The sequence below is a fragment of the Halichoeres trimaculatus genome, unplaced genomic scaffold (assembly GCF_033239565.1).
Source record: "Halichoeres trimaculatus isolate MK-OKI-2021-1 unplaced genomic scaffold, fHalTri1.1 fHalTri1_scaffold_21, whole genome shotgun sequence".
In the NCBI taxonomy this organism is placed as follows: Eukaryota; Metazoa; Chordata; class Actinopteri; order Labriformes; family Labridae; genus Halichoeres; species Halichoeres trimaculatus.
The window spans coordinates 13,586,144-13,597,378 of NW_027437199.1; positions in this window are offsets into that span (position 1 = coordinate 13,586,144).

Consider the following 11,235-nt stretch of genomic DNA (forward strand, 5'->3'; position numbering starts at 1 on the left):
ACCAATGTTTGGCCATGTGTGACACTGCACCTGTAGTTAGTTCATCAGACTGGATCTCTGTTTTTAGTGCTTTTGTAAAAAGTCTATTAATAACTCAAAGTTATGGTACAGAACAAGGAAAGCAATGGGGATTCCTGGAATTTCGCATCCAGCCTCATGTGGACATTTGAGGAACTGCAGCTCTTTGCACTTTTACACTCCCTAAATTGTCAACCTTCATTGAAACAGTGAAGGTTGACAATTTAGGGAGTTTGAGAATAAAAAGACTCGTAAAAACTAGTCATACATCTTTACATTACAAATCACATGTGTTGGTAAAAAAAAATGGATGTCTGAAAATACTGATTTGTCATGTTTCTGGCCTTGCCTCCATTGACTCTCTCTAGAAGTTTTTTATAGGTATTTTCTTCTTAAATACACTGCAAAAAATGGAGTCTTACCAAGTGTTTTTATTTAATCTGCTCATCACCATTCAAATGTCTTTTGAGACTTAATATGAGCTACATGCACTTGACCCGCCCAGAAAAGTGTCTTATTTCAAGTTATTTAAGGACAAAAATAAGGTCTGAATTGCTTGTAATGAGTAAAAAATCTGCCAGTGGGGTAAGAAAATGTGCTTGCAGGTAACACTTTACTTTAGAGATCCACAAATTTATCACACTTAGGTAATAATTAGACAAAGTTTTCTCTTATTTCTTTAAAATTAGCGCATAACTTCTTTAAAATAATGTCCAAATTTATTGTCGTAAGTCACAATTGGTAGGATACCGTTTTTTATTCAGTTTCTTTGAAATTTACTCCAAACTGCAAGGTAAGAAGGTGACGATTAGCAAATAATTTATTTAAATAAAATCACAACCCACCACAAAATGTTTTTAGAAGTATCCCAATGTTTCTGTTCTTTCCAAAGAAGCAGGTAATAAATAGCTGCTTAGCTCTTGCATACAGAAGTTAGGTTCATTGTTTCCTCTGATAATTACCTTTGAAATGTTCAGTGAATAATTCAATTTCCCAATAAGCAGTTGATAGTTAGCTATTTGTTATTTAATTTCACCAAGTTCTTTCGTACCGAGTTTGTTGATGTACATAATTGAGATCACATGCAAAATGATGAACCTTTATGATTAGGCCTATAATGTTTTACATGATACAACTGAAGGCTTCAGATGTGATATTCACCAAGAGTGGGGTTGTAAATTGGCCTTATCTGATTGTGATAGACACTATGAGTACAGGCGCACTGCAAAACAGAATCTGGCCAGAAGTTATGTGATAATTTTCACCAAGTTGTCATGAAATTTCAAGGGTAATTTCAATGGAATGAGAAAAAACTTTGTCTAATTATTACCTAAGTGTGATGAATTTTGCGGACCTCTAAAGTAAAGTGTTACCTACTTGTCTTGAGACAATATTCTAGTCTTGACAAGCACATTTCTCTTACACTGGCAGATTTTTCTTTTACTTGTTTCAAGGTCAGACCTCATTTTTGTCTTGAAATAACATGAAATAAGACCCTTTTCTGGACTGGTCAGGTGAATGTGACTCATATCAAGTCGAAAAAGACATTTTTTATTGAAAATAAGACAAAAACACCTAGTAAGATTTCAGTTTTTTGCAGTGAAGAAAAGATGATGGCCTTTTAGCCTTTTGGGTTGCAGGAAAATTAGCCCCCCAATGCCTTTCAAAAAAACAACCAGTGGGAGGCTGCATAGGGGGTTTGATTACTTAGGAGTTGTGGATATGCTGTCGTCATACCACTTGTTAAACCTTGTTTATCAATGCTATTTGAGTTTCTTTGGAAGAGCTGTGTTTATTTCTGACATTACTGTATCTATAAATAGTGCGCAGAGGAGGAGATTTGGAAGAAAAGAGAGACTACTGAGGAACACTGGAATGGGACTGAAGTCCCATTAAATTTGGATTTAAAAGAGAATATTTGTGGTATTTAATACCGGAAGCTGATGACATCTTTGCATGAAAGAATTTCTTAAGAAAGAAAAACAAAATTCTTGTGAGGATGGGTGCAACCAAAGAGGAATGTTGCTTGACAGGCATTAAAGTAAGATGATTTTTAAAGAGACAACCTAAGATAGATTGTAAGATTTTTTTTTCCTCACAGGCATTACAGCATCTTTTTAATGTGGGCAGCAGCTCATTATCTGTGCTGGTATTTCATGTCAGAAATTTGTGCAAACTCTCTGAAGAAAAAAAGATTGCTAGTTGACACTTGGTGCTCACAGTATTATTAGACAACAGAAGCTTACTTCTTATATCAGTGTCCTGACTCTGCTTAATGCCTCACTAAGTTAATGGGTTAGAGATGGCTGACTAATAGGATAGTCCTGGCTGCAGACACGGCAACAACAGAAGACAGAGGAGACGATGAGGTCAGACAGGAGACAAGCAGAGGGAGAGGAAATTAGAGAGCAAAAAAAAAGAGTGATGGAAAAAAGAGGAGGAAAAAGATGAGAAGGTGAGAAAAGTCACGTCCGCCTTAAGTGAGGTCCTCCCCCTGCTACCCAACTTTGGGTCTTCCCTTTACTTCTCCTCCTCTTTTACTTTCCCCATCTTCATGAATAATTGAGCGGGTGATGTGAGCAGGAGCACGTAGTCTCAGTGAGACGGCAGAGGAAAAAAAAAAATCCAAGGTGGGGTAATGCAACGGGTGGGTAGGGAAGGACTAAGTTATTGAAAGCACATGTTGCATTTCTTTTCCCCTCAATGTTATGAAGAAGAAGAAATACAACTCAGAGACAAATATGAGAAAAGCTGATGTGAACCTCATTTGTTGAATTTCACAGAAAATAATTATAAAAAAGTCAGTTTTTTATTACCTCACCTTGGTCTAATGTGCCAATTTGTTATGCCATCGCTGGCATGTGTATCTGGCACCAAGACTCTCACAGCAGATCCTTTAAGTCCTGGCATTTGCAAGCTGGGCATCCTTGGATTAGACTTGCACACCCCACTAATGTTTGATTTTACTGAGATCTGGGAAATCTGGAGACCAAGTTAACCCCTTAACTCCTGGTCATTTTAATCTAAACCCATGAAGCATGTGTTTTTCACTTTATTTGTTTAAGTTACGCACAAAATCCAACACAGCTTTGTTAAAATGGGAACAGTGACATCTGGTGAATTTCCCTGACGAGTCCATGTTCGAGGTGCCTCCTCTTTCTCTTGCTTTGAGGCAGATTTTGTTATTGTGGTTTGAGGGTGCTTTGGTAGTGAACTGGACGTGAGCTTGATGTTTTGATATTGGACCAGGAACCGCTACAGCAAGTTCAAAGTGACCAATCAGCTTCCAGGTGCTTCTGCTGATGGTGCATCTCTTGATCCAGCAGTGCAGAACAATGTTACCCAACACAGATTACTTCTGCCTCAGGGAGTGTTTGTACAGATCATGGCATAGTCTGTGATCAAATAGCAACATATTTGACCTTTAACCTTATAGCCTCGGCTATAACTCTCTAATAACTCACATTACTCCTGGTTTCACTAGATTCCATGTGTTAATGACTTGTACTTAGTGCAAAGTAATATAAAGAGATGTGTTGGAGGAGCACCACCTGCTCATAAAGAATCTTTGGATGGACTAGACTGTGAGTCATGGCGTGTAGACTAAATGTGGGCACTAATAAATGTTTGCACAGGACTGTCTGTGTGCTCAGTGACAGGAAAAACATTGGAATGAACTGAATCTGCCTCTTTTTGCGACCCAGACGGACATTTCTTCAGTGCACCAAGACTTTATTGAATCTGAGTGGCCTTAAGCTATTGTTTTTGTATCTGAGTGTGTGTGTGTTTGCAGAATTCCTGGAACGAAGTGCAAAGGGAGGCCAAGTCCATGGCTCGCCAGGGTTTACAATAAAGTAAAAATAGCTAATTTGTCGTGTGATTCTTTTAAGTATTAATTTATAGATTTTTACTCTACTCTTTCTGTATGGAAAAAAAGGTAACACTTGTTGTTAAAAAGTGATCTCGGTGTTGTTAAATACTCAACAGCTCTTCACCACAACACACAAAAACAAAACAACCAAACCCCAGAGATACACTTACACCCCCAAATTTTAATTTCTGGTTTTATTTTCCCTTAGCTTGAATAAATCCTCAGACTTTCAGCCATTCGAACCCACACTGAAGTATTAGAGCAGATTTGAACTTTTTTGTGTCAGCAGAGCTGCCAAACCTTTCCCCTAACTCGTACTATAATTACAGATGAAGGTGAAAAGCACTCTGAGGTTTTGGAAATTCAACAGTGAGCTGGCTTATGTCACTGCTCCAAAGCACCCAGAGTGCCAAATGTGCCACTCGGTTGGCAATGAGTTGTTCTGTGTATCAACAAATGCTGGCTGTTTACACTGCAGGCTTTTGTTAATGATCTTACGCAAGTGTTTAGCAACAGGAGGTTCAAGCAGTGATTGTCTTAGTTGGTCATTTGTTTCTGACATTGCTCTAAGGGCAAGAAAATACGTAAATGTTGCAACAGAGGACCAATCAAGTCCTCTTCAGTCTGCTGTCTGTCTTAATGTTACATCATATTCACCAGGTAACACAGCTAGGAGCATTAAACACACTTTATTGTATGTCAAAGTAGATAGCATCTAATAAAATGACCTCACAGAGGGTGTTGTGTCTGGAAAATCTTATCTTTCTATCCATTTAACCGTAGCGTACAAGTTAAACAATTATCCTCAGTGCTTCAGGCTAATTTTGTCATATTGAGTTTTTTCATGGCAAACACAAATCTAACTTTAGCATTTGGCTGACAGGATATTAGTAATGTTAGCAGACCCACCTTTGTGAATCACCTCCTGGCTCCCGAGGATGCTCTTAGGTTAACATGTGTTAGCATGTCCTTTGTACACTTAGCTAAGGTTTTGACATGCTGTTCGGACAAGGATAGAAAAGAGGAACTTTGCAGGCCACCAAAAAGAGCACGCCATGATGCTTGTAAAGTACCTTTACCATTTATTTTTAACACCTTTTGAGGTTAATTATATTCAGATAACTGCCATCCAGGTGATATTTTATATCCCCTACATCTGAAACCCTTCATCATTTCTTTTTAACTTAACTATTTCAAACAGTTTATGGATGCCTTCAGGTAGCTATCATCTTCCTCTATCTGCTCTTTAATTGATTATTCAAATTCACTAACTATATTACTCATACATTTTAACCAGTTTTGTTGACATTGTTGTATTGTAAGCAAACTTACTTTTTCATGCAATATTTGACATAAAATCTTATTTACATTTAGCTAACTACTCCACACAAGCTTCCTTATTAGCTAACTTTTCTATTATATAATGACAAACTTTAGCAGTTTTAAACTTATCACATCAAAGATTTTCTTGTAATATTTTACCTTCATTGTTAAAGACAGGGCAAGAGCTGTTTGGTGTTTATATTTAGCCATGTATTCAGCTTTTAAAGAATGAGTTGTATTATTACCATTTGACTATTTGCTAATTACTTGTTTAGCACGATAGCATTTTTCACATGTTTATTTTGTTTGATAGTTGAGTAATACCGTGGACCCCTGATGTAATTTAAGTATGAACACAATGGCCAATGGTTTTTAACAGCCAAAGATCAGTCGGAACCATGATTGTCTTCGATTGTCTTTTAGAATTTTGGATTAAAAAAAACAGAACTCGTACATCAACAAATAATTTCTTCAGCCTGCATAAACCACATTAGGATAGAATTTTTATTGTTAGACAAATGGTCAATACATTTAGCTCAGCATTTATGAACAAGTAAATTCTCTTTTGCAGATCATTGAGACTTATTAACTTGGTAGCTACACTGCAAAAACTGAAATCTTATCAAGCGTTTTTTTTTTCTTATTTTTAGTAAAAATTGTCTTATTATACTTGTTATGACCCACATTTAACTGACCAGTCCAGAAAAATGTCTGTTTCCAGTTGTTTCAAGACAAAAATGAGGTCTGAATTGTTTGCAAATGGAATAAGAAAAATTTTCTCAAAAAGTTGCTTAAAACTAGAAAAATGCCTCAATACAAGTAGCTTTTCTCTTGTTCCATTGGAATATGTTTTTAACATTTTCCAAGCATTTCGGACCTTTGTTTTTGTCTTTAAACAAATTGAACTAAGACATTTTTCTGGACTGGTCAGTTGATTGTGTCTCATATTAAGTCTGAAAAGAGATTTTCTGCTGAGAATAAGACAAAAATGCTTGATAAGATTTCAGTTTTTTGCAGTGTACATGTTCATGGCCATCAAAGACAAGTTATATGACGACTCTAAATAAAAGCATTTTTATTCTCCTATCATTCATGTAGCCAACCTCTGTTGGAGCATCACTTTAGAGGAAAACTGTGAGATGTATATATATTTTTTTACATGTAGTCACATTAACAAGGAAACAGTAATTAGAACAAGATGTGCTTTTCCTAATTTCTGGTTGTTATCCCCCAAAACAGAGAAGTTCATCAAATATAATCTACCATGTCTGACGCCACAATACATGATACTCAGCCTGACCTCCAGTTCTGCCTGCGTCAGAGCTACCAGTCCACAAATCTATCTGATTCATTGCGAAAGAGGTTCATTGTTCTGGATTACAATGCATCATTTTTTAAGACAGTGCCTCATGGGAGATTTTGAGAAACAAAGAAAATCACCCTGCACAAAATTGAATTCTTTTGATGCTGAAATAACTGATGGGTCTAAAAGCTTCCTTTTGCAACACATTAAAAAAACGTGTCACCGACGAATTCCCAGGGTTGCAACAGGTCACTTCTGCAAATCTCAGTTTAGACTCAGTGTGACCCCACTGAGTTAACAGTTACTTATCATATCAGTTTCCATGAGAAAACATCACATGGGGCATTTTTGTGGTTTTTGATTTCATTACAGTTGGAGGACTATGTAGGTATCAGACAGATTGATTGGTTAAACTTTTTTGCTTAACTGGTCAAAAAAGGCTTGAACTCACTGATAGTCAAAGAAATGCACTTTAATTATTTTCATCTGACAATAGAAGTGTTTGTATGTTTCCCACAAAGCACCATCTCCAATAGACTCCTAATTAATGGGTGTAAATGTGTTAAATGTGTAGATATAAACCAGAGTAACAGTGAACAGTAGCTGCAGATTCATTGAGTCTTTCTGTCAATGAGAGTCTCCTCCAGTGTCCCAGCAGTGGGATTGATCCAGGAAATGTTTAACCTCCCTGATCCGCTGCCCTCCTGGCTGTCCTCCTGGCTGTCCTCCTCGTAGTTACAGACTCCAATAAACAAAACTTGCTCTTTCCTTGCATTTCTCTACTTCAATACCTACAAAGTCCATCACTTTGACAACCTAACAACCTTTGTCAAGCAATCATTGACTCTGATATAAACTGATTTATGTGCTTCTATTTAAAGACAACTGTGATTGACCCTTGATCCAATTAATCATCTCATTAATTTGGTGATCCGAACATGTCTTTATTTAAAACCTAGCTGTTGTTGAAGGCACTGTGGACACCCAGAGTAAAATATCAAACAGAAAGCAGCTCCACAACAAACTTTGACTAACCAAACTCTTTGCTTTGCGGCGTCAGGTTTGACTTCGTGTCAGGTCTCACTCTCCGTGCTCCACGTCATATCATCACAGCACTGTTTGTGCTCTTAGCTGCTGTTTATCCTCTTAACTCAGGATGGATGGCCCACTAACATAACCCTGATCTCTGTATGAGGAATCAAGTTCAGCAAGCACAACATGCAGCACAGCAGATCATATGAATCTGGTGTTAGATTCAATGCCTGCAGACTGTAGGCACTTCTTGGAAAATGATGAACTGTCTCCCTCCAAAGCAACAATCCTGTTTGTAACAATAAAACAGTCATCACCTTCTTGATATGCTGGATTTTCATACAATAAGAAATGTAAAACAAAACCTCACAGATAGGAATGACAGACTTGACAGGGATCACACTTAATAACTTTTAAAAGATTATTTTTTCTTATCTGACTCTAACAGAAGTTACTTGGAGTATTAAAAGTCACCCTTTTTGTGGCTGTATTAAGTGGAATATTTACATCATTAGTGCATTACAAGACTGAAGTTGCACTTTTCATGTAACAATTGGATCAATTTTACTCAAACAGTTCAGCAAAGAAAATAGAAATCCGACAGTACTTTTTTCCCCCCAAAAATAAGAACCAACACACATTTGAAACCAACACCCCATGCCAGAGTATAACCACAAGATGATGATAAAAGGGAAGTAAAACATACAGCTTGCAACCAACAGTGGTCTCTGTTACTGTTTCTGAAAGATAAAAGGTAACTTTCATACACAGCAGATTAAATGATACCTTAATGTGATTAAGCTTCCAGGTGTTACTCTGTGATGTGGCTTGGTGGTGTTAACAGTGTGTAATACTACTGTTCATAAAATATTGTCCCTGCTTGAACTGATGATTGACCCTGCCATTAACAATCATACACATACCTCATGTACAGTTACAGCCTGTCTGTTTGTATTTGCAAAATCATGTTTTATTTTTTTTATTTTGGAAATTACACAGTTCTTTGACATCCTTTACAGTGCACTTTTTTAATGTTTCAATATTTTTTTAAACCTATCTCTCTCTCTCTCTCTCTCTCTCTCTCTCTCTCTATATATATATCTATATATCTATATATCTATATATCTATATCTATATCTATATCTATATATATATATATATATATATATATATATATTCTCTGTACAAAGATGTGTATTATTATTATTATTATTATTATCATTATTATTATGATTTTTTTTTCTATTTTTTTTCTTACTACTTAAGCTCTATTTTTTCTATTTTTGTAATAATTAGTGTGTACATAATACTTGTACAGAGAGAGTGTGGTTAACTGGAGTCAAATTCCTAGTATTCTTTAGATACTTGGCGATTAAAAGTGATTCAATGATACAGTTTAATTTGTTTTGGAGAACTCTGATATGACATTAGAAGAATGCTTCAATAGTAGTCTGGAACAACACAAGATTTTTGGGGAAATTTGCTTTTTGCTCCTACCCCCTTTCATACCTAAATTAGTTTGTGTTTTTTTTACAGAATGATTCACTTATTGAAGCCCCCATGTTTACATTATGTTTATCTTTGTTGCTGGCGTCTTGAGCCAGATACAGCAGAATTTGTTCAACTATGTACTCATCTTGTTTAGAGTTTCAGTGACAATGAAGAGATTATGAATCAGTGTTAACCAGGACATGTGGGAAGTTTAGTCTACCATGTCTGCAGTCATGTCCTGCCCACGGCTGCATACCTGGTAACCACATGGTGACATTTGTGTGCCAGTGATGTAAAAACAACTGTCAGAGGCAACACCTTTGCTGTGCCTGTTAAAGAGGGTGTAGCCTGCAGAGCAGCATTATTTAGAGTTATGTCACATAAAGAATGTAACTGTCTTATCTAACTGACAGGCAGGTAAACTGAAGTTTTACTGACCCCACAAAACTGTCTGGTTTCAGGGTGTTATTCTCATTGGCTATACATTTTTAAACTGCATAATTCTACATTTGTAATAGTCTGTTACACCACTTCTTCCATCCTTTAATTTCATTAGCATTCATCAGGTTTTTTTTGCATTACATAACCCACAGTTTTTTGTCTGTGGGTGGCAGTGAAGAAGAGGAAGCATTTTTTGGAAGCTGTCGTAAACTGATTTAGAAATACTTTGATTATGAGGTGGTTATTGGTCAGTTGGCTGTGAGGGATGATTTCAGCTTGGTGTTTATGAAATACAAACGAGGTTTGAGCGACTGAAGCACTAGATGAGTCATTTTGGTGTGAGCGATTTGTGTGGACTGTGGCCATTAACATTGGAGTAATACAAAAGCTGAGAGTCCATGAGACTCGCTCTACATCCTACAATAATTTGAGCCCCTTTTTAAATTATTATTTTTACAAGTTGTTTCCTACGGGAAAGCTGAATTAATTTTAAAATCCCATCTTTGCAAGAACCAGGGCTACACAAAAGCTAACATATTAATCTTGATAAGAGGAATGAATGAAGGTTTTAATGAAAAGAAAAAAAATCTAGCCTGGTGTAAAAATACAGACTTGACCCATATTTGTTTAGATAAAGCTAATGATAGCTAAATGGGTCACATAGCTCCATACTAGTGTATGGAATAAAATAGCTAGCTTGTTAATTTCAAAAGATGACAGCCTTCTAACATGTTTTCTTTCATGAAAAAAATATTTCAGTGCATACTGTGTTTTTTAATGAGCTCAAAAATCAATTTAATTACCTTTTGACCTGGCTAACCTGTTTTGATTATTTCAATATGCTATGCTAGCTGGCTCCAGCTACACAGTTAGCTTTCAAACACAAATGTTGCATTAATCTTGTCATTTTCACTAATATCTTAATAGCTCAAATTCTGAACTGTTCCTTGCCGGAATTTTTGTATTTATATGGCATGGATAACGTTCTTAAAATAAATACTATAAAAATTTAAGACTTCAATTTGGGGCACTCTTATTTTTACAGGCCCCAAAGTTAACCATGATTACCTCCCCACCAATAAAAGGAGCTAACACTTCCTTTCATGAGTGTTTGGAAAGACCTTTGTAATTTGGTGCCAATAAAGAGTAAATGGAGACTGTGTTGGCATATGTCATTAAGTTACTCAAGAGAGCTCAGCACTCAACACTGTAAAAATAAAATAAAATAAAATAAAAAAAGTTCAGTAACAATGAAGGGGAGGATGTCACCTGAACTTAAAATAAATACATGTTAATTGGTACATGCAGACTGCACAGTACAGAATTTAGTCTACTGCTGCCTCATAGAACAGATAACACGCTACATGTGAACTAAAAGTTAAACCATAATGATTACAGACTAAGTTATTGTTTAATGTGAGTTTTTGAAAGGTGACTTCACTGCTGGATCATCTGTGACACAGCGCACAACATCTGGAGAGACAGAAACACTCTAAACCCGCTGGCCCATTGCATCAGAAATCTACACTCTAGACAGCACCAGGAAATGAAACTATATCAGAAATCGTGGCCTGTGTGTTATCCATGTCCCAGATGGAAATCATTTACATGTATGTAGGTGTGTGTATGTCTAGAGAAGCGTTCAGAGTTAATCTGTGGCTCCAACTGTCTGCAGGTCCATGTGTGGTGGGATCAGGGCGTCCTGTTCAGTGCTGGCATAATGCCATCTAATCCGAACTGAAAGCCCTCCCTCATA